The sequence below is a fragment of the Balaenoptera ricei genome, chromosome 9 (assembly GCF_028023285.1).
Source record: "Balaenoptera ricei isolate mBalRic1 chromosome 9, mBalRic1.hap2, whole genome shotgun sequence".
Lineage (NCBI taxonomy): Eukaryota > Metazoa > Chordata > Mammalia > Artiodactyla > Balaenopteridae > Balaenoptera > Balaenoptera ricei.
In genome coordinates this window covers 101346698-101374265 of record NC_082647.1, presented here as the reverse complement: position 1 = coordinate 101374265, position 27568 = coordinate 101346698, and the positions used below count along the sequence as shown (strand labels likewise).

At 42.4% G+C, this 27568-nt stretch overlaps 1 long non-coding RNA gene across 3 annotated transcripts in view; it reads left to right on the top strand.

Annotated features, from left to right (window-relative positions):
• Positions 1-27568, top strand: part of LOC132372121 (uncharacterized) — a 64969-nt gene that overhangs the window by 27789 nt on the left and 9612 nt on the right. For 2 of the 3 annotated variants that reach the window (XR_009505105.1, XR_009505103.1), the window contains 2 exons: positions 12748-12844; positions 13688-14588. This is a non-coding gene — a long non-coding RNA (uncharacterized LOC132372121). Of the gene's footprint in view, positions 1-12747; positions 12845-13687; positions 14589-23181; positions 23323-27568 lie in introns of those variants that run through there. The other variant, XR_009505104.1, reaches the window with a different exon arrangement.

Below are 27568 nucleotides of genomic sequence, written 5' to 3'. Positions count from 1 at the left end.
AGCTGCAGTCACCTGCCAGCGGGGGCTGGAATGTCCAAGATGTCCTGACTCTCATGTCTGGCCCCTGGGTGAAGGCAGCAGGAAGACTGGGCTCAGCTGAAGTTCTGAGAAGATGAGACTTCTCTCACCCCCCAAGTAGTCCTAGAGCCTCGCCCTCTCCGTGTGGCCCCTCCAGAGGGTCTTCCTACGTGGTCCCGCCAGAAGAGTAGCTGGACCTGGTGACTCGAGGGATCCCCAAATTGCAAAAGCAGAGGCTGCCAGACCTTCTTAAGGTTCAAAGCTTGGAGCTGGCACAGGATCACTTCCATCATCTTTTATATAGTCCCTTTATTAAAGATGGCAAGATGTGTATCCAGTTCTTGCCAAAGAAATGTGAATGTAAGTGATGTGTGTCACTTCTGGATGGAGATATTTAATAGCTGGTGTGCTGTCTCCCTGTACTATATTCCCTGCCATGGTGACCTTGGGAGCCCCAGATTGAGAAGGCAGGCATTTCTGCATAGAATAAAGCTGGATTCTTGAGTCACCAGATGGAGAAGAGCTTTGGTCTAATATATGCCAAGTCGCTGAGATTTGGGGATTGTTACTGCATCATAGCCTATCCTATCCTGTCTAATACAATTATGTACCATTTGATTTGTGTTGGAAAGGAGAACTGAACAATAGCTGATTCCTGAAATATCCTTTTCAAGTCACATCACCCACATGTCAGATGCTTAATGAAAAGTTGATTTTCAACCAGCAAACAAAATATACAAAAATAACTTAGGGCTATGAGGAAAGTAATAAGTGGTTAAGTGCAAGACATCTTCCACATTTTGGAGATGTATCATGTGGATGTTTTAAGAGCAAATGTCAGAAAGTCTAAATCAAATTGGCTTAAAACTAAGAAAATTCATTATCTTGCACTACAAAAGGTTTCAACTAAGATGGGGAGTGCTTCAGCATTGGTCAACTGAACAGTTCAATGTGCCGTCAAGGACCTGGATTCTTTTCATCTTTCTCTTCTGAAATCCTTGGTGTTGGCTTTATTCTCAAGCTCATAATAAAATAGCAGCAGCAATTCCAGTATCGACATTGCCACAGGGAAATAAGAGGAAAAAGGATGACTTCTCTCTTAGGAATGAGGGAAGTTTTCCCAGAAGCCTCCTAATAGACTTCCCCTCATGTCTCCCTGGCCGGCATTCAGTCATGGGATCACTCATAACTGATCATTGACAAGGGGCAGTGGGATTATCCATGGAAGAATCAGCCTTATTCTTAGAACTGGGGGTACTCTGACTATAAGGAGGATGGTATTCTTATTCTTAAAATCTGGGTGGAGTTAGGAAGGAAAAACTGTGGCTGAAGCCTGAAGAGAAACTGACAGCGTGGCCCACAGTAGGGAATAATGAAGTGAGGCTCACCCATGGCCCCCTCTAAGATATGCTTTATTAATAATTAAGAGCCATGTGTAGAACTGATACAAAGAAAACAAATACTTAAAGAATTCCTTTTCATGTCACTTACCCGTTTATGGTGCTCAATTTTATTTATTTATTTTTTTTTTTTTTCCACACACACACACACACACACACACACACACACACACACTGTATTTTATTTTTACAAGAGATAAATAAACTGACACCAAGCATTGTAAATGGATGACCACAACAAAAGCAGCAATGATTGCAATTACCAAACACGAAACACAATCATACTATTTCATAACATTGACATTCAGTCCAGTAATCCTCCACTGTAACAGCTCCTTTACTTTGCAGTGAAAATTGATTTGTATATTTATTGCCTCTGAGTCTTTGTGGGATTTTTTTTTTATCCAAACAGAAAGTCACAAAAATTATAATCATCCTCATCAGTTCACTCAGTCCCATGTAATTAATTTTTTTATCTTGATCTTTTGTTAGCACTTTTATGAATTCATCAGTTTTCCATTAGAGTTCTGAAAATGCTTATTCATTCAGTTCAGCAGTATAGTCAGTTACCAGAAAGCTGTACTTGTCAGAGTCTTTTCCATGAATCCCTTGAAGATGAAACCCTTTTATAGGAACATTTTTGCAAAAGCATCAGAGTACACCCAGAACTGTCTGTAATGACAAAAGACTTAAAAATGACCACAGTTAAATATTTGATGAAAGTTCATAATAATGCAATTGACAAGGAAATTTAGTTATTTCTGAGATATACATTTTAAAGTAATAACTAGAATTATGACTTATAACATTATACCAGAACATATAAGATTTTTAGAAATTTCATGTAATGTCTGAAACAGTTATATTAACATATTTCCATACAAATAACCCAAAGAAAGTTTAGTATTAGTTGTTTTTTTGTTTCTTTGTTTGTTTGTTTATACTGCAGGTTCTCATTAGTCATCAGTTTTATACACATCAGTGTATACATGTCAATCCCAATCCCCCAGTTCAGCACACCACCATCCCCACCCCACCGCAGTTTTCCCCCTTTGGTGTCCATACGTTTGTTCTCTACATCTATGTCTCAACTTCTGCCCTGCAAACCGGTTCATCTGTACCATTTTTCTAGGTTCCACATACATGCGTTAATATACGATATTTGTTTTTCTCTTTCTGACTTACTTCACTCTGTATGACAGTCTTTAGATCCATCCACGTCTCAACAAATGACTCAATTTTGTTCCTTTTTATGGCTGAGTAATAGTCCATTGTATATATGTACCACAACTTCTTTATCCATTCGTCTGTCGATGGGCATTTAGGTTGCTTCCATGACCTGGCTATTGTAAATAGTGCTGCAATGAACATTGGGGTGCATGTGTCTTTTTTTTTTTTTTTTTTTATAAATTTATTTATTTATTTATTTATTTTTGGCTGAGTTGGGTCTTTGTTTCTGTGCGAGGGCTTTCTCTAGTTGCGGCGAGCAGGGGCCACTCTTCATCGCGGTGCACGGGCCTCTCACTATCACGGCCTCTCTTGTTGCGGAGCACAGGCTCCAGACGCGCAGGCTCCATAGTTGTGGCTCAGGGGCCCAGTTGCTCCGTGGCATGTGGGATCTTCCCAGACCAGGGCTCGAACCCGTGTCCCCTGCATTGGCAGGCAGATTCTCAACCACTGTGCCACCAGGGAAGCCCCATGGGGTGCATGTGTCTTTTTGAATTATGGTTTTCTCTGGGTATATGCCCAGTAGTGGGATGGCTGGATCATATGGTAATTCTATTTTTAGTTTTTTAAGGAACCTCCATACTGTTTTCCATAGTGGCTGTATCAATTTACATTCCCACCAACAGTGCAAGAGGGTTCCCTTTTCTCCACACCCTCTCCAGCATGTGTTGTTTTTAGATTTTCTGATGATGCCCATTCTAACTGGTGTGAGGTGATAACCTCATTGTAGTTTTGATTTGCATTTCTCTAATAATTAGTGATGTTGAGCAGCTTTTCATGTGCTTCTTGGCCATCTGTATGTCTTCTTTGGAGAAATGTCTATTTAGATCTTCTGCCCATTTTTGTATTGGGTTGTTTGTTTCTTTAATATTGAGCTGAATGAGCTGTTTATATATTTTGGAGATTAATCCTTTGTCCGTTGATTCATTTGCAAATATTTTCTCCCATTCTGAGGGTTGTCTTTTCGTCTTGTTTATGGTTTCTTTGCTGTGCAAAAGCTTTGAAGTTTCATTAGGTCCCATTTGTTTAATTTTGTTTTTATTTCCATTACTCTAGGAGGTGGATCAAAAAATATCTTGCTGTGATTTATGTCAAAGAGTGTTCTTCCTATGTTTTCCTCTAAGAGTTTTATAGTGTCCGGTCTTACATTTAGGTCTCGAATCCATTTTGAGTTTATTTTTGTGTATGGTGTTAGGGAGTGTTCTAATTTCATTCTTTTACATGTAGCTGTCCAGTATTCCCAGCACCACTTATTGAAGTGACTGTCTTTTCTCCATTGTATATCTTTGCCTCCTTTGTCATAGATTAGTTGACCATAGGTGTGTGGGTTTATCTCTGGGCTTTCTGTCTTGTTCCATTGATCTATGTTTCTGTTTTTGTGGCAGTAACATATTGTCTTGATTACTGTAGCTTTGTAATATAGTCTAAAGTCAGGGAGTCTGATTCCTCCAGCTCCGTTTTTTTCCCTCAAGACTGCTTTGGCTATTTGGGGTCTCTTGTGTCTCCATACAAATTTTAAGATGATTTGTTCTAGTTCCGTAAAAAATGCCATTGGTAATTTGATAGGGATTGCATTGAATCTGTAGATTGCTTTGGGTAGTATAGTCATTTTCACAATATTGATTCTTCCAATCCAAGAACATGGTATATCTCTCCATCTGTTGGTATCATCTTTAATTTCTTTCATCAGTGTCTTATAGTTTTCTGCATACAGGTCTTTTGTCTCCCTAGGTAGGTTTATTCCTAGGTATTTTATTCTTTTTGTTGCAATGGTAAATGGGAGTGTTTCCATAATTTCTCTTTCAGATATTTCATCATTAGTGTATAAGAATGCAAGAGATTTCTGTGCATTAATTTTGTATCCTGCAACTTTACCAAATTCATTGATTAGCTCTAGTAGTTTTCTGGTGGCATTTTTAGGATTCTCTATGTATAGTACCATGTCACCTGCAAACAGTGACAGTTTTACTTCTTCTTTTCCCATTTGTATTCCTTTTATTTCTTTTTCTTCTCTGATTGCCGTGGCTAGGACTTCCAAAACTATGTTGAATAATAGTGGTGAGAGTGGACATCCTTGTCTCGTTCCTGATCTTAGAGGAAATGCTTTCAGTTTTTCACCATTGAGAATGATGTTTGCTGTGGGTTTGTCATATATGGCCTTTATTATGTTGAGGTAGGTTCCCTCTATGCCCACTTGCTGGAGAGTTTTCATCATAAATGGGTGTTGAATTTTGTCCGAAGCTTTTTCTGCATGTATTGAGATGATCATATGGTTTTTATTCTTCAATTTGTTAATATGGTGTATCACATTGATTGATTTGCATATATTGAAGAATCCTTGCATCCCTGGGATAAATCCCACTTGATCATGGTATATGATCCTTTTAATGTGTTGTTGGATTCTGTTTGCTAGTATTTTGTTGAGGATTTTTGCATCTATATTCATCAGTGATATTGGTCTGTAATTTTCTTTTTTTGTAGTATCTTTGTCTGGTTTTGGTATCAGGGTGATGGTGGCCTCATAGAATGAGTTTGGGAGTGTTCCTTCCTCTGCAATTTTTGGGAAGAGTTTGAGAAGGATGGGTGTTAGCTCTTCTCTAAATGTTTGATAGAATTCACCTGTGAAGCCATCTGGTCCTGGACTTTGGTTTGTTGGAAGATTTTAAATCACAGTTTCAATTTCATTACTTGTGATTGGTCTGTTCATATTTTCTATTTCTTCCTGGTTCAGTCTTGGAAGGTTATACCTTTCTATGAATTTATCCGTTTCTTCCAGGTTGTCCATTTTATTGGCATAGAGTTGCTTGTAGTAGTGTCTTAGGATGCTTTGTATTTCTGCGGTGTCTGTTGTAACTTCTCCTTTTTCATTTGTAATTTTATTGATTTGAGTCCTCTCCCTCTTTTTCTTGATGAGTCTGCCTAATGGTTTATCAATTTTGTTTACCGTCTCAAAGAACCAGCTTTTAGTTTTATTGATCTTTGCTATTGTTTTCTTTGTTTCTATTTCATTTATTTCTGCTCTGATCTTTATGATTTCTTTCCTTCTGCTGACTTTGGTTTTGTTTGTTCTTCTTTCTGTAGTTCCTTTAGGTGTAAATTTAGATTATTTGAGATTTTTCTTGTTTCTTGAGGTAGGCTTGTATAGCTATAAACTTCCCTCTTAGAACTGCTTTTGCTGTATCCCATAGGTTTTGGATCATTGTGTTTTCATTGTCATTTGTCTCTAGGTATTTTTTGACTTCCTCTTTGATTTCTTCAGTGACCTCTTGATTATTTAGTAACGTATTGTTTAGCCTCCATGTGTTTGTGTTTTTTACGTTTTTTTCCCTGTAATTCATTTCTAATCTCATAGCATTGTGGTCAGAAAAGATGCTTGATATGATTTCAATTTTCTTAAATTTACTGAGGCTTGATTTGTGACCCAAGATGTGATCTATCCTGGAGAATGTTCCATGCGCACTTGAGAAGAAAGTGTAATCTGCTGTTTTTGGATGGAATGTCCTATAAATATCAATTAAATCTATCTGGTCTATTGTGTCATTTAAAGCTTGTGTTTCCTTATTAATTTTCTTTTTGGATGATCTGTCCATTGGTGTAAGTGAGGTGTTAAAGTCCCCCACTATTACTGTGTTACTGTCGATTTCCTCTTTTATAGCTGTTAGCAGTTGCCTTATGTATTGAGGTGCTCCTATGTTGGGTGCATATATATTTATAATTGTTATATCTTCTTCTTGGATTGATCCCTTGATCATTACTTAGTGTCCTTCCTTGTCTCTTGTAACATTCTTTATTTTAAAGTCTATTTTATCTGATATGAGTATAGCTACTCCAGCTTTCTTTTGATTTCCATTTGCCTGGAATATCTTTTTCCATCCCCTCACTTTCAGTCTGTATGTGTCCCTAGGTCTGAAGTGGGTCTCTTGTAGACAGCATATATATGGGTCTTGTGTTTGTATCTATTCAGCAAGTCTGTGTCTTTGGTTGGAGCATTTAATCCATTCACGTTTAAAGTAATTATCGATATGTATGTCCCTATGACCATTTTCTTAATTGTTTTGGGTTTGTTTTTTAGGTCCTTTTCTTCTCTTGTGTTTCCCACTTAGAGAAGTTCCTTTAGCATTTGTTGTAGAGCTGGTTTGGTGGTGCTGAATTCTCTTAGCTTTTGCTTGTCTGTAAAGCTTTTGATTTCTCCATCGAATCTGAATGAGATCCTTGTAGAGTAATCTTGGTTGTAGGTTTTCCCTTTCATCACTTTAAGTATATCATGCCACTCCCTTCTGGCTTGTAGAGTTTCTGCTGAGAAATCAGCTGTTAACCTTATGGGAGTTCCCTTGTATGTTATTTGTCGTTTTTCCCTTGCTGCTTTCAATAACTTTTCTTTGTCTTTAAATTTTGCCACTTTGATTACTATGTGTCTCAGCGTGTTTCTCCTTGGGTTTATCCTGTATGGGACTCTCTGCGCTTCCTGGACTTGGGTGGCTATTTCCTTTCCCATGTTAGGGAAGTTTTCGACTATAATCGCTTCAAATATTTTCTTGGGTCCTTTCTCTCTCTCTTCTCCTCCTGGGTCCCCTATAATGTGAATGTTGTTGCGTTTAATGTTGTCCCAGAGGTCTCTTAGGCTGTCTTCATTTCCTTTCATTCTTTTTTCTTTATTCTCTTCCACAGCAGTGAATTCCACCATTCTGTCTTCCAGGTCACTTATCCGTTCTTCTGCCTCAGTTATTCTGCTATTGATTCCTTCTAGTGTAGTTTTCATTTCAGTTATTGTATTGGTCATCTCTCTTTGTTTTTTCTTTAATTCTTCTAGGTCTTTGTTAAACATTTCTTGCATCTTCTCGATCTTTGCCTCCATTCTTATTCCGAGGTCCTGGATCACCTTCACTATCATTATTCTGAATTCTTTTTCTGGAGGGTTGTCTATCTCCACTTCATTTAGTTGTTTTTCTGGGGTTTTATCTTGTTCCTTCATCTGGTACATAGCCCTCTGCCTTTTTATCTTGTCTATCTTTCTGTGAATGTGGTTTCTGTTCCACAGGCTGCAGGATTGTAGTTCTTCTTGCTTCTGCTGTCTGCCCTCTGGTGGCTGAGGCTATCTAAGAGGCTTTATGAGAGGGACTGGTGGTGGGTAGAGCTGACTGTTGCTCTGGTGGGCAGAGCTCAGTAAAACTTTAATCCACTTGACTGCTGATGGGTGGGGCTGGGTTCCCTCCCTGCTGGTTGTTTGGCCTGAGGCAACCCAACACTGGAGCCTACCTGGGCTCTTTGCTGGGGCTAATGGTGGAGTCTGGGAGGGCTCACTCACACCAAGGAGTACTTCGCAGAAGTTCTGCTGCCAGTGTCCTTGTCCCCACGGTGAGCCACAGCCACCACCCGCCTCTGCAGGAGACCCTCCAACACTAGCAGGTAGGTCTGGTTCAGTCTCCCCGGGGGTCACTGCTCCTTCCCCTGGGTCCCGATGCGCATACTACTTTGTGTGTGCCCTCCAAGAGTGGAGTCTCTGTTTCCCCCAGTCCTGTCTAAGTCCTGCAATCAAATCCCACTAGGCTTCAAAGTCTGATTCTCTAGGAATTCCTCCTCTCATTGCCAGACCCCCAGGTCGGGAAGCCTGACGTGGGGCTCAGAACCTTCACTCCAGTGGGTGGACTTCTGTGGTATAAGTGTTCTCCAGTTTGTGAGTCACCCACCCGCCAGTTATGGGATTTGATTTTGCTGTGATTGCGCCCCTCCTACCATCTCACTGTGGCTTCTCCTTTGTCTTTGGATGTGGGGTATCTTTTTTGTGAGTTCCAGTGTCTTCCTGTCGATGATTGTCCAGCAGCTAGTTGTGATTCTGGTGTTCTCGCAAGAGGGAGTGAGAGTACGTCCTTCTACTCCACCATCTTGGTTCCTCCTCGGTGCTCAATTTTAGATCATCCAAAGCTTATCTAGTTAAGCTATTCACAGGCTAAAAAAGGGATTAGAAAGTTGAGGATTATATGTAGTTATTTTAGGAATGATAGTGGGAACTGAAGAACTACATCAGGTAACATGTTTTGGTTCCAAATTAAAGTATAGAAACAAGACTTAAACTGGCTTAACAGGAAGGAAGTTTATTATCTAACGTAGCAATTAACAGTATACCATCAGGGACTTCCCTGGTGGCGCAGTGGTCAAGAATCCACCTGCCAGTGCAGGGAACTCTGGTTCGAGCCCTGGCCCGGGAAGATCCCACGTGCCACGGAGTAACTAATCCCGTGAGCCACAACTACTGAGCCTGCACTCTAGAGCCCTTGAGCCACAACTACTGAGCCTGCGTGCCACAACTACTGAAGCCCGCGCACCTAGAGCCCATGCTCCGCAACAAGAGGAGCCACCGCAATGAGAAGCCCACGCACCGCAAGGAAGAGTAGCCCCCACTCGCTGCAACTAGAGAAAGCCCGCGCATAGTAATGAAGACCCAACGCAGCCAAAAATAAATAAATAAAATTTTTTAAAAACAAGTAAACAATATACCCTCATTCGGTAATAAGAATCAGGGTTGGTTAATCCATTTGTTCAATGATACCTTCATTCCAGGTTTTTCCCATCTTTCTGTCATCCTTGATATAGGCTTCATTTTCAGGCTCATGGCAAGATATTTTTAGCACTTCTATACATCAAATTCTGAAATGACAATGTCCAGATGATAAAGGGAGGAGACATCTGTTCTCATCGCTTTTCTTTAGGATGGCAGACAATGTCTCAGAGCTCTCTTCCATCCAGCAGGATTCTCCTCACGTCTCACTGGCCAGGTTTTGGCCACAAACCATTTATGAACCCACTGGCAAGGAGTATAGAATTTCCATGATTAGCTTGTGTTAATTATCTGGAGTCAAATGGATGTTTGGGAGTCAATTTTTTAAGTGAGAAGCTGAAGCTAAGATGAGGTATACAATATGTATAGAAGAAAGAGGAGGAATAAAATCAACAAACACTGAAGACTAAGGTTCCTGAGACAGTCTGGTAATATGGGAAGAGTGAAGCTTGTCCCTACACTCTCTTCCGTTTGCAAAGGACTCCTGGTCATAACCCTACGGGAAATCAGGGGAAGACAATAGCGTCTCACAGGTATGTCACTAACAAAGTCACCTGGAGCAAGGCTGTCATTCATTCATTCAACATTTATTGAGCACTGGGATAAATAACGAAGATAAAAATGAATGATTTGTGGTTCCTTTCCTCAAGGAGCACACAGTGTAGTGAGGAAGTCATAATAAACTGTTCCAGGAGCTATAAAGAGGACTGTGAACTGTGTCGCGTGGCAGAGACGATGAAGTGAGGGTGGAAGGATTCACCGGGGAGAATCACAGGTGCCTATGCTAAGTACTGAATATGAATAAATTGTCAGACACATAAACAGATAGGGAGGAGCCTTCTAGGAAAAGGGAACAACGGATATGGAGACCCTGAGGCACAAGAGGACATGGCAGAGTAGAGGAACATGAAGATACCTGGTGTGGCCGGTGAGTCAGAGTTGTCTGAGTTAAAGTTGTCAAAGCAGGCTTTCCACTGAAAGGTCTCATAATCCATGATAAGAAGATTGGGATCTTTAGATCTAGTAGAGCCACCGAAGGATTGTAAGCAGGGGTGGGACCTAGTCAAATTTGTATTTTCCGGAGCTTACTCTGGCAGTAGATGGAAGATAGTGCAGGGATGAGGCTAAAATCAAGCAAACTGTTTAGGGAGGTAAATTCAGTGGGCTTCAGTTTCCTTATCTACATTGGCATTGGGCTAGGTTAGGCATCACAAGTGCAGCCTCTGCCAGGGCGGGACAAGTCCTGTGTGTGTGTCAGGTGCACTGTGTACAGCTGGGGGCTCCATCGATGAATAGAACACATCCCAGCTAAAATAGGGCAGCAGCGACTCAGCCCGGGGTGTTGTGTGTAGCTGCGGACCTAGCAGTGCCAGACTTTCCAGTTTAAAACACTTTTTATGAAGTCTTCCAGTATTTATATGTTGGTAACTAATTCAACGGTGAAAACCAACATCAGCAGCAAGACTAGACAAGCTAAGTAAATACATCTGCCAGCTAAATTCTGATGGTATTCATCAGTTGGGCACCTTGGGACATGAAAAGCTCAAGGGCCCCTTCCAGCTCTAACAATATATGATTTTATGATATCCCAATGGTATTTGTGCTACCCTATCACTGGCCATTCATGGTAAGTCATTCACACAGATGAAGATCTTTGGTGTTGCTTTAACAAGCCTAACCAGATATTTCCAGGGTTAGCATTCACCCACTGATATTTACATTTATCCATTCATTCACTCAACAAGTGTTTATATAGTGCCAGTTATATGTAAAGCATTGTTAAACTGAGATAGAGAGATAAAAGAAAGGAATGAACCTGGGGGGTTGAGGAGGAGAGGCTGGGACTTCTTACAAGAAGAAGAATTCAGTCATTTCTTACCTGTTGCCTCCACCATCAGGTCTTAGTGGAGAGATTCTGCAGCCTGGCCCAGGGCCTTCATGCCCACTGTTTCCAGCTCACAAGATGCAGGGGTGAGCAAACTTGTCCACCGGGGGTACCGGGACACTCAGGATCTGACTGCTTACTCTTCCATCCGGAGAAAAGACAAGTGGAAATAAAGGAAAGAAGGGTGAAATGAAAAGCAAAAAGGAAACTAAATTGCTGCTTAAAGTGGATTCCTGTGTTTATTACAAGACTAAGATAATCAGTGACATTTGTGAAGGAGGACTTTTTACAAAGTCAGCCTAGGGACTTCCCTGGCGGTCCAGTGGTTAAGACTCTACAGTCCCAATGCAGGGGCCCCGGGTTCGATCCCTGGTCGGGGAACTAGATCCCCAGGCCCTTGAAGATCTTGCACATGGCAACGAAGATCCCTCATGCACAACTAAGACCCGGTGCAGCCAATTAAATATTTTTAAAAAGCCAGCCTAGGATTTTCCTTTTTAAAAACAGAATAAATATGAAAATGAAAGGCACAGAAAAATGTGTATTATATGGTACATTTGTGTAGAAAATGCATAGATCACCTCTAGAAGAAAACATGCACATAGGAACTAACATTTGAATTCTGTTTAATTCCTACCATCAACAGAAAGGGAGCTTGAGATGAAATTAAGTTCTAAATAAACAAAGTTAAAATATACTAACACTAAATAAAGCAAAAGAAAACAATAAATTACCATTTTAAACTTATTTTAAACCATTTTAATGTAAAATTTTTAACAAAATTACCATCTTATAAGAATTACAAAGATCTTAAAAATTATAATACCCAATGTTGTTCATGTAATACAGAACAGTGTCAAAAGCTTAAAAGATTATATTAGTAAGAATTTATCCAAAAGAAATTATTTAACATGTGTGTAAAGATTTAAACATAAGGATGATTATCATAATACACATTTTAGAAACCTGAAAACAGACTAAATAGCAATAGGGAATCGACTAAATAAATGGCATAAATGTGTTGCTATCAGGTTATTAACCATGGCTCATTTATTCTCATAGAAAGCTGTCTCAGGGAAGCCTATTTTGGTTTATGTATAAGAAAGAATCTTCATATGCTATTTGCCTTTCTCTTTCTGACTTACTTCACTTAGTATGATAATCTCTAGGTCCATCCATGTTGCTGCAAATGGCATTATTTTGTTCTTTTTTATGGCTGAGTAGTATTCCATTGTATATATGTACCACATAGAGGATCGACTTCTTAATCCTTGACATTTTAACTTTAATGTTAGGGGTATAATTTAAGGTTGCTCAGCAAAGAGTCTTGGTCAGAAACGCTAACCTGATTGATGAAAAAGGGGGTTCAGGAAAGAGGTGGAAAACTTACTCTATGATGTGCTTCCTGGGATGGAAGCCAGGAGGTTCATGCTTGTGCACCCTGGCTGGTGCTCATATCTAAGAAGGTGTACAATCATATTGGTGGTGGGGTGGGGAAGTGGTAGCAGAAACGCAGACACTTGTTATGTGGACAGAGGGTATCGTGATCATCATCATGTCTGTGAAGTCACACGTCTATGAATCAATTTCTAAATCTTGGCTTCCCTAACAGTCACCCAGGGATCTTGTTTAAAATGCATAATTCTCATCTCTACTTTCAGAGATTCTAATGCAGCAAGTCCGGGGCTGGACCCAAGGAGTCTGGATGTAAGCAGCATCCCAGGGGATCCTGATGCAGTTGGTCCCTGGAGAAATACGGTATTTCTAGCAACATTTCCAGGCACAAGGATCAGGATCTGGCCCCTCGCTAGCCAGGAGCGCTAGGATAGAGTCAGGGTCCCAAGAGGGGCCAGCCTGCGAGGAATTGGGTGGCCACCAAGTCATACCACATGAGCCAAGGAGATGGGAGGTAGAGGAAAGGGCAGGGGGATTCCAGAGAGCCAGCTACCTGGACCGTAAGCACAGAAAATATGAGGCTCGTCACAGACACTCCCTCTCCCCGCTGGGACTGACAACCGTCTCTCCTAAGGCATGTTCTTTTCCTATGAAATGAGCCAACGTCAAAGACTTGGCGCTCCTGCCAGGTTAGTTTATTCGTCCTTCCGCTCTAAGCTCGCCTGGAGTCTATATTTCCAACACGGAATTTCATATCCATACTTGGCGGGGGTGTGGTTCATAGAGTTAGCAGTAAAAGTAATAATCCAGAAGCAGGCTAACATAGGACTCAGACGGCAAAAACTGGATTATTTGGTGTAAGAAGTTGAAAGCAAGGCGTTCTAAGGCGAGTGATGCATTACTTGGGATAAGTCACCAGAGGGCGCCGGAGCATCCTTCTCCAAAAGAAGTTTCAGTTCAGCAAAACCCTTTAGGCATCAGTTAAACAAAAACACTTGCTCAAAGCGACAGGCTCCACCGAGGTAACCCTAAAGGCAGAAGAGAGTGGACAGGCGGTCCCTGAAAAAGTCTTCTGAGGCATGTAATCTCATTGAAGTAATCCGTTTTACGTTAAAAATTGACATGACTTTCCACGGAATCTCCTGATACATCCTGGTTTGCTTTAATGTAGCACACAACGTTTTACATTTCTTGGGCCCTAAACAGGACGCTCCGGAGGGCGTCGTGCTGGTCTCTGGCACACAGTGGCGGGTCCTGGATTCCTGCAGCCAGAAATCACCGGGGACTGTGAACCCACTTGCCTGCTGTGGACACCTCCTACAAGCCTGATTCGGAACTTGGAACCCTGGGCTGATGACCGCGGAGAGCCCCTATTCCACTGTCTTAGTTTACACAGGGGGAACTGAGGCTCAGAGTCGCACAGGGAGCTGTTCCGAATTACAAATCAGGTTAGTCTTGCAGTGAAACTCCGTTTTTCTAACCCGTGAATTAACCCTCGAGTCCCCAACAGGAATGGGGCTCGGTCCACGGATGGTCTAAAGCCTAAACAAGGATAAGAAAGGGACTGAGATCCTGGAAGTGGAGTTCAGAGTCCAAGAGGGCAGCCTCGTGCAGAGGGTATGCGGGAGTCGACTTTGAGCAAGACTACTCTTCTGCAAAATCCCGTGTAGTGCTGCCACCCTGTGGTCAACTAGGAAATTGAACTCAAACTTTGCCATAATGCTACCTTTTCCCTTAAATGATAATGTTTTGTAAAAGAGCTGGCATTTGCTATATTTCTCTTTTTTCCTAATGCATTTGCTGGGTATTTCCAAGCTCCGTGATCATTAGAGAAATACTAAGGGACAAATAGGAAGAGACATGACAATTTCACAACTGATTACTTTTTTTTTTTTTTTTAATCTTTTGGCCCCGTGGCATGTGGGATCTTAGTTCCACTGACCAGGGATCGAACCCGAGCCCCCTGCATTGGCAGCACGGAGTCTTAACCACTGGACTGCCAGGGAAGTCCACAACCGATTACTTAGAAATTAAATTAAAAACTTCCATTTTTTCTAGACTCAGCCTTTGTGAGTGTAAAAGATCTGTGGATCTGGAATATTTTATAATATGCATTTGCTATGTAATCACTGACTCACAAAACATTCTGAATTAAAATAATGGCAAACATTTGATATTTACTGTGTGCTGTATCCATATTTTATGTGGATAAAAGTATTTTATAGATGCATAAAGTATCCATACGGACTTCCCTGGTGGCACAGTGGTTAAGAATCCATCTGCCAATGCTGGGGACACGGGTTCGAGCCCTGGTCCGGGAAGATCCCACGTGCCGCGGAGCAAGTAAGCCTGTGTGCTGCAACTACTGAGCCTGCGCTCTAGAGCCAGCGAGCCACAACTACTGAGCCCGCGTGTCACAACTGCTGAAGCCCGCTTGCCTAGAGCCCGTGCTCCACAAGAGAAGCCACTGCAATAAGTCCACGCACTGCAACAAAGAGTGGCCCCCACTTGCCGCAACTAGAGAAAGCTCGCACGCAGCAATGAAGACTCAACACACCCAAAAATAAATAAATTACAAAATAAAAAAATAAAGTATCCATACATTATGTGGATTAATTTATTTAAACCTCACAATAACCCCCAAAGGTAAGTGTCATTATTATCCTCATTTCACAGATAAAGAAACTGAGGCATGGAGATATTGAGTAATTTGCTCAAGGTCACACAGCAAACAGATGGTGAATTGGGAGTCCAGCCCATGATGTTTGGCCTAGAAGCCTGTGATCTTAACCACAAGACCAGTGGTTCTCAAAGTGTGGCCCCTAGACCAGCAGCACCATCATTACCTGGAAACTCAATAGAATTGCAAGTTCCTGGGCCCTACCCCAGACCTACCTTTTTTTTTTTTGGCTGCGTTGAGCCTTTGTTGCTGCACGCGGGCTTTCTCTAGCTGCAGTGAGCGGGGGCTACTCTTTGTTGCAGTGCGAGGGCTTCTCATTGCAGTGGCTTCTCTTGTTGCAGAGCACGGCTCTAGGCACATGGGCTTCAGTAGTTGTGGCACACAGGCTCAGTAGTTGTGGCTCGTGGGCTCTAGGGCGCAGGCCCAGTAGTTGTGGCCCACGGGCTTAGTTGCTCCGCGGCATGTGGGATCTTCCTGGACCAGGGCTTGAACCCGCATCCCCTGCATTGGCAGGAGGATTCTTAACCACTGCACCACCAGGGAAGCCAACCCCAGACGTTTTGAACCAGAAATTCTGGCAATGGGAACCAGCAGAGTTTTAACCAGCCCTCCAGAGGATTATGCCACAGGCCAAAGTGTGACAACCACTCACCTAGGCTATGCTACCTCTAATTGTTAGAATATTTAAATAAAAGCAACTCTGTGCCTATACCTACCCTGGAAATCAGTATGGTAGATCATATTACACTGTCGTTTATGTTACTTCATATAATTATGGCATATTCAAAAGACACTTTCCGAGACTTAAAAATATATATATATATATATATATACATATTTTTTTTTTTGGAACATAGCAATTATATAATTAAGACCCTAAAAAAATTAGCTTCATTTCCCAAACTCATCAAACCACTGGTGACTGTCTTGATTAGGATAACGACCTACTTCTGGAGAGAAGAGCCCCAAGGGCAGAGGGTGTCGGTGGTTCTGAAGAGAAGCAGAGGACACACCCAGGGGTTCAGAGCAGAGGCTGGCAGCAGGGAATAATTCCACTTTTACTCTAAAACAAAACATAAAGTAAATGTTAAAAAGAGGAAATTGCCTGGGCAGCAGATATTTTTTTTTCCCTCAGCTTGACAGCCAGAGAAAGAATGATGGGGCTTCCCTGGCAAAAGTAGGGTGACCCTCATTGTAGCAATTTCGTTAAACTGGAACTACGCTTCCCCAAATTCCCTTCCTTGCACAGTTCCAGGTTGGCATGGGCCGCAAGAGACATCTGGGGTGGAATTTGGAGGGCAGAAGTGGAACAGTAGCCATATTCCTTCTCCAGAGACTGGTTTGGGGTGTGAGGCACTGTCGCAGCCCAAGCTCCTGGCTCAACTCGTTTTTGTCGCAACCACTGAGCTCACTGCCCCTCCAATCCCCGTGGGAGCCTCCTTCAGCTTCTGACTCCCGAGCCAGGTGTGTGGTTAATTCCACAGTGGAGGGCTCTGGATTTTCCTATAGGACACCCACTCCCTTGAACTTGGAGGCTTTTTGAAAGACACATGTGAGTTCCAGTCTGTCCTTTGGTTCCAGCTTCATGCTTGTGCGTTCCAGTTTGTCCTTGATCTCCCCCTCTTCATATCCATCTTCATCTTCACTTCTGGAATACCTGCCCTGGAGACTTCAGGCCCCCAGCTGGGGGGCCTAAACATAGGCTGTTTAGCTCACAAAATTATTTAGTGCTTATAATGTTATATGTCACTCCTAGTGGTGGTGGTTTTTTTCTCTAATTGAACCCTGACTGCTCTACGGGAATGGAGAGGACATCCCATCTGAGAACAGACAATGGACAAGCGAAGAGGAAAAAAAAAAAAAAGATGCTGGAGACTGAAAGTGCCCTGGTTGAGTAAACCAGGCACTGTTAGGGTGACCCAATTTTCAGGGGAAGAAAGATCAAGCAAGATGTGGTAACCCTGACTTTTTGTGACATCCTCAACACAGGGGTGCACAATCACAATCAGTTTCATGGTTTGGTGGAAGGACGTTAAAATAAGCCTGCCTGGTGTGACCCAGCCCCACCACTTACCAGCTGGGGGACCTTAAGCAAGTTACTTAACTGCTCTTTGTCTCATTTCACGCACATGTAAAATGGAGATGGTAATAGTACACACCTCAGAGGTTGCTGAGAGGCTTGCGTGAATTAACATACATAAAGCACCTTGAATAATCATCGGCATATATTAAGCACTATCTAACTTTCTTCTCTATTTATAGGAGATGTTCATATTCACAGGTAATGCCAGTTCTCCGTGTGTTCCTTGGAGCATACCTCTGCCCTGCTTTCCCTCACTATTTGCTCCAGAAATTCCCCTTGCCTCTCTTGCAAGCATTCTCCTTCTCATCTCCCTCACCTAAAACCCCACCGTCAGCCCTTACGGAAGGTGTCTTTCGAGCAGCCTACCAACCCTTCCCTGGGTCTTCTCTGCCCTGACCTCACCTTACAGAAACCAGTTATCAGCCTCTAAAATCCAAGGTGCAAAGAATCTTGTGAGGTCTGAGTGGCCATGGTGGGAGAGCAGCCATGAGAGGCTTTTCCTGCCTGTATCACTAACTTATTGAGCATCTGCTGTATACCATGCAGACCACCAGACCCGTTACCTACAGTGCTTCAGTCTTCCCAACAGCACGTTGGGTGATACCATCTCTGTTTCACGGGAGAAGCAGTTGATGCTAAGAGAGGTTAAGTCATTGCCCAGAATCACACAGCTAAAGGGTCACGGGGTCAGGATAGGAAAGCAGGTCCTTGTGGGCTGTGTCCAGAGGCGTGTGCCACAACCATTGCTTCCAATGCTTCCTCTTCCCTCATCCCCTGCTTTGGCCTTGGGCAGAAGCCACCACGTTCAGACAGTGCACAGTCAATTGTCCAGGACAACAAGAAGGGCAGGCAGTTCATCTCAGCCACTTATAAGGTGGGTATTATTGTCCCCATTTCACACATGCATGAGCTGAGGCAAAGAAAGATTAAGTAAGCCCTGACTGTGCCTTCCTGTTTCCTAACGGGGCATCCCCTCTGGATTACGGGTTTTACTTCTCTCTAAAATGTTCTCAGTCGTTGAGGAGGAACCACAGGGACCACACAGAAATGCTTTGATCTGATTACATAGGAGCAAAGTTAATTCATTACATACACATGCCTTAGGACAAGAAGACCGGTTTCTCTCAGGAAAGAGGCTGTTTACCTTTGGTTACATACAGGGACAGAGAATGACTACTAACACAATGTATGCTGTAACAAACTCCTGAATACAAACCACTCATCTTCAACAATTAGCAACGATTTGTGAATTTTGTTTCATCTATTGCTTGAGACATCCTGAAATTTCACTCATAAATTCTTCAGTATACATCTCTCACTGGAAAGGACCTTTTACGTCGCTAATAAATCACTATGCCATGATTGCATCTAGCAAAAGTCATAGTAAGTTGTAGCATCTAAAAAAAATAAACTAATATTAATAAGATTTTCAATAAATTAATAACATGCAATACTCAAACCCTATTCAAATTTCCTTGATTATCTCAAAAATGGCTTTTTATAGGTTTTTTTATATGGCTTGCTAAGCCACAAATACAGGCAAAGGATCTGGTTATGACAAACATAATCTCCCTCCCTCCCTCCCTCCCTCCCTTCCTTCCTTCCTTCCTAAGTATCTGTTGACTGCCTACTATGCCAGATCCTGCTCCAGGCCCTGGCGAAAGGGCTTTTAAAAGCCACAGATTCTGTCCTCAAGGACTAATATGTTACCTGCTCCCTTCCCTGCCCCCCACCTGTACTCCCACGCACAGTCCTCATTTTTTTTTTCCCCCCTAAGAACTTTCTTTAGGAATTAATTGAGCCCAAATCAGAAACTCCAGTTACCACATTGTTAAATCTCAGGGTCTTTAGACAATTTCTAATACAACGTTTCTCAAACTGGTTTCTCCAACTATGAGCTTGGGTTACAAATATAGTGACTATGTTCACTATGAAGAATACAGCTGTGTTGGGACTTCCCTGGCAGGGCAGTGGTTAAGGCTCTGCGCTTCCACTGCAGGGGGCACAGGTTCAATATCTGGTCGCGGACCTGAGATCCCACGTGCCGCACAGCTTGGCCAGCTATATATACAGCTGTACAGAATAAAGCTAAGAGTGTTAGGTTGGAAAAACATACAGGTTTAGCTCTATAGCTGAATAAAATAATTCTGCCAAAATAAAATCACAAATGCAGGGTGATTAGGTGCAATATTTGTTAAAATGAGGTCTGCAGATCCCAGGATGAGGGATGCAATCTATGGACGTATTTGGGGGAGATCATGGTTTCTCCAGTTTGAGAAACCAACATAGGGTAGTGGATCCCAAAGCTGGCTTTGTGTTAGAGTCTTCTGAGGATTTCTGTAAAAATATATGTGCCAGGGCTCCATCTCAAACCTGCTAAATTAGAATTTCTATGAGTGAGGCCAAGGAATCTGAACTGTAACATTCTCTTCAAGTGATTCTGATGACTGGCTAGTTTGAGAAACCATTGATCAAGGAGTTCCTTTACTTTTCCCCACTAATGCATGTTTAAGTCGGTCCTACAATTTGCTAATAAATACTCAACCCCCCCCCCCCCACCCCCAGCTTACTTTCCTCTGATTCTGCCCATTCGGTTGTAGACACTATTGTTGTTGTTGTTGTTTTGGGGTTTTTGTGGGGGTTTTTTTTTTGTATTTTATTATTTTATTTTATTTTTTGGCCACACTGCGCGGCTTGCAGGATCTCAGTTCCCTGACCAGGGATTGAACCTTGGTCACGGCAGTGAAAGCCCAGAGTCCTAACCGCTAGGCCACCAGGGAACTCCTGACACTATTGTTGTTGATGTCTTTCTTATACTGAGCTGAGACTCCCTTTCCCTCAAGTTTTACCTAAGGATCCAGTGATACAGAGAGCACATTTAAATCAGAACCTGTAAAATTATTATTAAACAATAACCTTTGTATTATAACCTCTTAAGACACCCTGGCCTCTAAAAGGCTGGTAATTCTTGGAGAACATTTTTTGATAAAAAGTATCTCAGACTCAATACATTATGTTATTATATTCAGATTGATTCTTACAGGATTTCTTTAATTACAGTGATTCATAGACTAGCATCTGACTAGACTACTAGGAAGTATCCATGACTATCTTCTGAAAAATGGGGGGAAAAGTGTGAAATATATGTGTACAAGGATTGTGTTTGAGGAATGGCATTTGTTAAGCAAGGTAGCTTTTATATTTTTCTCATGATGCATCCTTTGATTTTATTTTCAAGTTATTGAAAATTTTCCAATATTGTTTCCCTCCCTCTCTTCCTTTCTTCCTTCTGTCCTGCTTTCCTGCTGCTGTAGGCTGTGTTTAGCCTTCCCACTATGGGACAGGGAGGGGCTGAGCCCATTTGGATTCTGTTACAGCAATCTAGGGATGATGAGACAAAGGGTCGTGACAATGGGGATGAGCAGAAGAGATGGAAATGGCAGGGAAGGGAAATGCCAGGACCAGACGGCCAAGTGCCTGTTAGGGCAAGGGAGGTGGAGGAGGGAAAATTACTGCAGGGTTTGGAGGGAATAGAGGAGCTACTGGCAGAACTGGTAAGGTCTGAAGGAGCGAATTCTGAGGAGGATAAGATAATACTTTTGGATACGTTGGTTTGAAGAACTGGTGGAAAATGTTGACTAGGCTTTTGTACTGTAGTTCTGAACTTAGCATCATGGTTAGGACAGAGGGAAAGGCTTTAAGCCAAAGTTATAAACCTCCAAGACTGAAATTTAAGGCATCAATGAGAAGGTTGGAAGAGTATGTCAGGGGAAGGTAATCTTTCTCAGAATTTCTAGAATAGCAGAGGGGGCCCATGTCTAGTGATGCAGATTTAGTAATACTTTTTTTTGTTTTTGTTTTTATTGAAGTATAGTTGATTTACAATGCTGTGTTAGTTTCAGGTGTACAGCTGATTCAGATATATATATATATATTCCATTTCAGATTCTTTTCCCTTACAGGTTACTACAAAATACTGAGTATAGCTCCCTGTGCTGTACAGTAGGTCCTTGTTGTTTATTTTATAAATAATAGTGTGTATATGTTAATCCCAAACTCCTAATTTATCCTTTCCCTCCCCTCCCCACCGCAATACTTCATTTTCCTGATTTTCTGCTACATTTTCTACATAAATTTACCTTAGAGTTTTACAATAAATTTTATTTTTCCTCAGGATTTATAAATCTTTACTTCCTTTGGGTGTTCTATTTTTTCACTCTAGCTGTTCTCTGGCCAAACTATAAAGGTTGTTCAGTCTGTCTGGCAGCAAGTTCTTTGTCCTTGTAACTATGTTTTTTTTTAAATGGTAAAATACACATGATATGACGTTTACCACCTTAACCATTTTTAGATGTACAGTTCAGTGTCATTAAGTTTACTGACTTCCCTGGTGGTGCAGTGGTTAAGAATCTGCCTGCCAATGCAGGGGAGATGGGTTCGATCCCTGGTCTGGGAAGATCCCACCTGCCGTGGAGCAACTAAGCCCGTGCACCACAACTACTGAGCCTGTGCTCTAGAGCCCACGAGCCACAACTACTGAGCCCGTGTGCCACAACTACTGAAGCCTGTGCGCCTAGAGCCTGTGCTCTGCAATAAGAGAAGCCACTACAATGAGAAGCCCACGCACCACAACAAAGAGTAGCCCCCGCTCACTGCAACTAGAGAAAGCCCACACACAGCAACGAAGACCCAACTCAGCCAAAAATAGATAAATAAATTTATTTTTAAAAAAAGTTTACTGACTTTGTTGTGCTACCATTACTACCATCCATCCTTAGAACACTTTTCATCATGCAAAACTGAAACCTGTACCTATTAAACACTAACTCCCCATTCTCCCCTCCCCTCCAGCCCCTGGCACCCACCATTTAACTTTCTGTATTTCACTTTCTGTGAATGACTCCTCTAGGAACCTAATGTAAGTGGAATCACACAGTGTTTGTCCTTTTGTGATGGGTTTATTTCACTCAGCGTAATGTCCTCAAGGTTCATCCATGTTGTAGCAGGTGTCAGAATTTCCTCTTTTTTTTTTTTTAAATTTTTATGTATTTAGTTACTTATTTTGGGCTGTGTTGGGTCTTCGTTGCTGCGCGTGGGCTTTCTCTAGTTGCAGCGAGCGGGGGCTACTCTTCGTTGCGGTGCGTGGGCTTCTCATTGTGGTGGCTTCTCTTGTTGCGGAGCACAGGCTCTAGGCACACAGGCTTCAGTAGTTGTAGCACGCGGGCTCTAGAGCGCAGGCTCAGTACTTGTGGCGAACAGGCTTAGTTGCTCTGCAGCATGTGGGATCTTCCCAGACCAGGGCTTGAACCCATGTCCCCTGCATTGGCAGGCAGATTCTTAACCACCGTGCCACCAGGGAAGCCCCAGAATTTCCTTCCTTTTTAAGGCTGAATAATATTTCATTGTATGTATATACCACATTTTCTTTAACCATTCACCCATCAATGGCCACTTGGGTTACTTTCATCTTTTGGCTATTGCAAATAATGCTTCTGTGAACATGAATGTATAAATATCTCTTTGAGATGCTGGTTCATTTATTTTGGGTATATACTGGATCATACGGTAATTCTATGTTTAAGTTTTTGAGGAACTGCCATACTATTTTCCACAGTGGCTGCACCATTTTACATTCTCACCACCAGTACACAAGAATTCCAATTTCTCCACATGCTCACCAGCACTTGTTATTTTCTGTTGTTGTTGTTGTCGTTTTAATAGTAGCCATCCTAATAGGTGTGAGGTGATACCTCATTGTGGTTTTATGTGCATTTCACTAATCATTAGCGATGTTGAGCATCTTTTCATTTACCTGTTGGCCACTTGTATGTCTTTTTTGGATAAATGCCTATTCAAGTCCTTTATTCATTTTTAAATCAGGTTGTTTTTTGTTGTTGAGTTGTCCATATAATTCTTCTTTTTTTTTTTTTTTTTCAGCTGCACTGCATGGCATGTGGAACTTCCCCAACCAGGGGCACCAGGGATCGAACCTGTGCCCCCTGCAGTGGAAGCACCGAGTTTTAACCACTGGACAACCAGGGAAGTCCTGTCCGTGTAATTCTTGATGGTTGTGTTTCAGTAAGTAATTTTTGTCCTTATCCTCCTTTTCTTCTTTTTTTTTTTCAGCAAAGTGTGTAGCTTCTTAGAACTCTGGTGTGTAGTTTCAGTGTTCATTTAGGAATGAAAACAAACAACTGAAAAAAAAAGAATTAAAGCAAAAGAAATGTAGTAGCTTCTGGAATCTGGTGAATTATATATTTCACAAGCAAGTCTTGTGAAAAGGAATCATTTGACTCATGCAAGCTGAAAAGGACAGAGGTAGAGCAGATTCACTAATTTAAATCTTAACACAGGGTTCCGATAAAGTCACCCCGATCCACTTCTTGCTCTGCTGCTTCTGGGTCTGTTCCATTCTGAGACCGCCTTTCCCAGTGTGGTTTTTTTTTTTTTTTTTTTTTAAAGGTCAAGTTTTTTGTTTTTTTAAATTTATTTATGGCTGTGTTGTGTCTTCGTTTCTGTGCGAGGGCTTTCTCTAGTTGTGGCAAGCGGGGGCCACTCTTCATTGCGGTGCGCGGGCCTCTTACTATCGCGGCCTCTCTTGCTGCGGATCACAGGCTCCAGACGCGTAGGCTCAGTAATTGTGGCTCACGGGCCCAGTTGCTCCGTGGCATGTAGGATCTTCCCAGACCAGGGCTCGAACCCGTGTCCCCTGCATTGGCAGGCAGATTCTCAACCACTGCGCCACCAGGGAAGCCCTCCAGTGTGGTTTTAAATGGCTGCCAACAGCCACCTTCTTCTTTTTCCTCCTCCCTCTCCTGCTCTTCCTCAAGTAAACTTTATTTTGACATAATTACAGATTTATAGAAGCGTTACGAGAATAGCATAGAGGATTTCTGTGTGCCCGTCTGTAAAGGAAAACTCACTTCCTTTGTGTGTCCTACACTCTTCTACTCACACACTCCACCTCTGACACCAAGTGTGTGGTAGTTTTTTCCACACGTTAAGTGAGAGGCCCGCGCACCGCAATTCTGCAACGCCAGCTGGGTGTCCTATAATTTAACTCAATTCTGACACTGCCTGGAGATACTGCCGGATCCCACAGGTTAAGGGCTCAGTCCTATAAGACTGCGCCCCCTTCCTCCCCACCCTCGCCTTTTCAGATGCCAATAGAAATTCCAGGTTGTCACCTGTGCTTCTGACCAACTGGCTATAAATGGGAGGTTCTCACAACCCCTTCCTCAAGTTCAGTTACCTTGCTAGAGTGACTCACAGAACTCAGAGAAGTATTTATTTCCATTGACCAGTTTATTATAAAGAATACAAATTTACAGCCAGATGAAGAGGTATACAGGGCAAGGTCTGGAAGGGTCCTGAGGAGAGGAGTTTCTGTCCCCATGGAACTGGGGTGCACCACCTCCCAGTGTGAGGAAGCTTTCACCAACTAGGAAGCTGAGCAAATCTTGTTGTTCAGGAGTTTTTATAGAGCTTAATCTCCACCCTCCCCACCTTCCCAGAGGTTGGTGAGTATGGCTGAAATTTCCAGCCTTCTAATCACTTTGCCTTTCTGGTGACCAGCTCCATCCAGAGGTTATCTTGGGGCCCACCCTAAGTCACCTCATTAACATAAACTCGGGTGTACGTGAGAGGGGCTCCTTATGAATGATCAGACCCTCCTATCACTCAGGGAATGGCAAGGGTTTTAGGAGCTCAGAGCCAGGAACTATGACAAAGACCAAATATATTTCTTATTATACCACACCCCTTAACCAGGTTCCCTAGTTAACTTTTTACCCCATTTGTTTTATCGTTCTTTTTCTTGTCCCTTACTTTATACATATACTATCTGCGTGTGTATGTGTATAATGTAATTTTTTGGAACCATGGGTAATGAGCTGCAGATGTGATGACTCTTTATCTCTCAATACGTCAGTGTGTATTATCTAGAAACAAGGCTATCAACCACAGTATAGTTATCAAAACACAGTGATAAAAAACAAGACATTAAACTTGATATAATAACTCAGATGTCACTAATTGTCCCAATAACACCTTTTATAGGGGGAAAAAATCACAGGTTATGAGTTGCGTTCTATTGTCAGTCTCTTTAGATATTGCTGAATTCTCCTCCATAAGGTTGTAACATTTTACATTCCCCGCCCGGAATGTATTATAGGAGTAGCTCTATTCTTATTCACATCCAATGAGAAAAAATAGGTCCAGGTCACCCACCAATAAACTCAATTTCTTGGAATTGAATCTTTTATGCCCTGATTGGTCTGATTTGATTCATGTGTTCTTCTCTGAACCGATTACTGTTGCCAGGAGACATAGGCTTGCTCATCAGCTTACCCTGGGTCACGTACTTCTTCCCAGGAGCCAGAGTGGATTCAGGTTCACCTGAAGCATGTGGGCTCAGAGTATGGGGTAGGGGGTGGTTCCCCAAGGCAAAATCAGGGAACTATTACTACAGAGTAGAGCTGGGTAAAAACAACAGCAACAACAAATATCCAATAGACTCTCCCCTTAACGGATATCCAACCTACACATATGCACCAAAACAACAAATGTCTACTGAGCTTGGCAAAAGAAAAACAGATATATCAAAACTAGAGCATAGGTAGACTCCAATCTCATTTTTCATTTTCATGCACTAAATATTTTAATCTCTCTTCTTTTGTTCATAGCGCAGAGATATTTTGATCTAGGTACTGCCTCTGTTTAATTTTATTTTGTTTTTCAATTTAATTAATCACAACAGCTCTAGGTAGCAGCAGGAAACGGTATATCGTATGGTCAGGCCGCTCAAGAGGGCTGTCCTCTTGCTCTCTGTACACCCCCTGCCTGACCAGGGCCTGCTTCACCTACACCTACTCATATGACTGACCTTCCTACTTGCCCCCGGCTCCAGCTGGTGATTGTTCTTATCAAAGGGGCGGTGAGGGGCGTGCCTCTCTGCTGGTTTCCCTGGTAACCAGTGAGCCCATCTGATGTCAATTCCCCTATAACTGGGACTCTCCCCTTCCCCAGGGAGTAAAGCCTGCCGCTGAGTCCTGCCCACCGGGTACACGGTGGGGTGTCACTCCAGGACCTTGCTTCAGACATGTAAGCTCCCCATCCATTAAACCATTGATGTCTCTATTGCTGACTTGGGACTCTTTCTTTGGTCTTTTTTTTTTTGGCCGCTGTGGCATGGCTTGCTGGATCTTAGTTCCCCGACCAGGGATTAAACCCGGGCCCCCAGCAGTGGAAGCGTGGAGTTATAACCACTGGACCACCAGGGAAGTCCCTCTTCCTTCAGTCTTAACGCTGGGCAAGTGGAGGCCTTGCAAGCCTGCGGGGTGCAGCCCAATACATATTCATCCTACTTTTGAAAAGTATGTCCCAAAAAAATAAAAGTATGTCCTTGAAATCATTTCACAAAGTGTTAAGCAAAAACTTAAAGCCAGGGTGTTTTTGTTCCAAGCCACAGGACTTCTGAAATCGTGATCTTTTTAAAATAACTTAGGTGCTACTCTCCTCTCAGTTTGTCACAAAAAGAAAATCTTAAGAAGTTTCATTGTTAGAATGTTTATTTTTTTTGTTTTTTTTTCTTCTTTATTTTCTTTTTCTAGAATGTTTGTTTTTTCCTGCCTTTTCAAATGACAGAGTTTTCATCTTTCATAGAAATCGGAGGGCTTGCCGTGTAGGGTGATGATTTGTTGCTGTCCCATGTTTCTTCTCCAGCTCATTTTTCTTCGGATTGTAAAGCTTCTGAATGGTCAGTTGCTGTCACAACAGATCTTCAGTCTTGTTTCCGTGCTCTCAGTCCTGTCTCCGGGCAGTTGCTTTTTTAAAATTTATTTATCCATTTATTTATTTATTTTTGGCTGCATTGGGTCTTCGTTGCTGTGCGCGGGCTTTCTCTAGTTGTGAGCGGGGGCTACTCTTCATTGCGGTGCGCGGGCTTCTCATTGCGGTGGCTTCTCTTGTTATGGAGCACGGGCTCTAGGTGCACAGGCTTCAGTAGTTGTGGCTCATGGGCTCTAGAGCTCAGGCTCAGTAGTTGTGGTGCACGGGCTTAGTTGCTCCTTGGCATGTGGGATCTTCCCGGACCAGGGCTCGATCCCGTGTCCCCTGCATTAGCGGGTGGATTCTTAACCACTGCGCCACCAGGGAAGTCCTCCTGGGCAGTTTCTTGAAGCCCAGTAACATTAGCTCTGTCAGATGTGTCTGTACCAGGATAAACTGATTTCTTGTTTTAGATCCAAAGAGTATTTGGAAAAGTATTTTCTGAACCTAATTGTTTAGTGTACTTTCAAGCACACACATTTTATTCCCCTAGTCA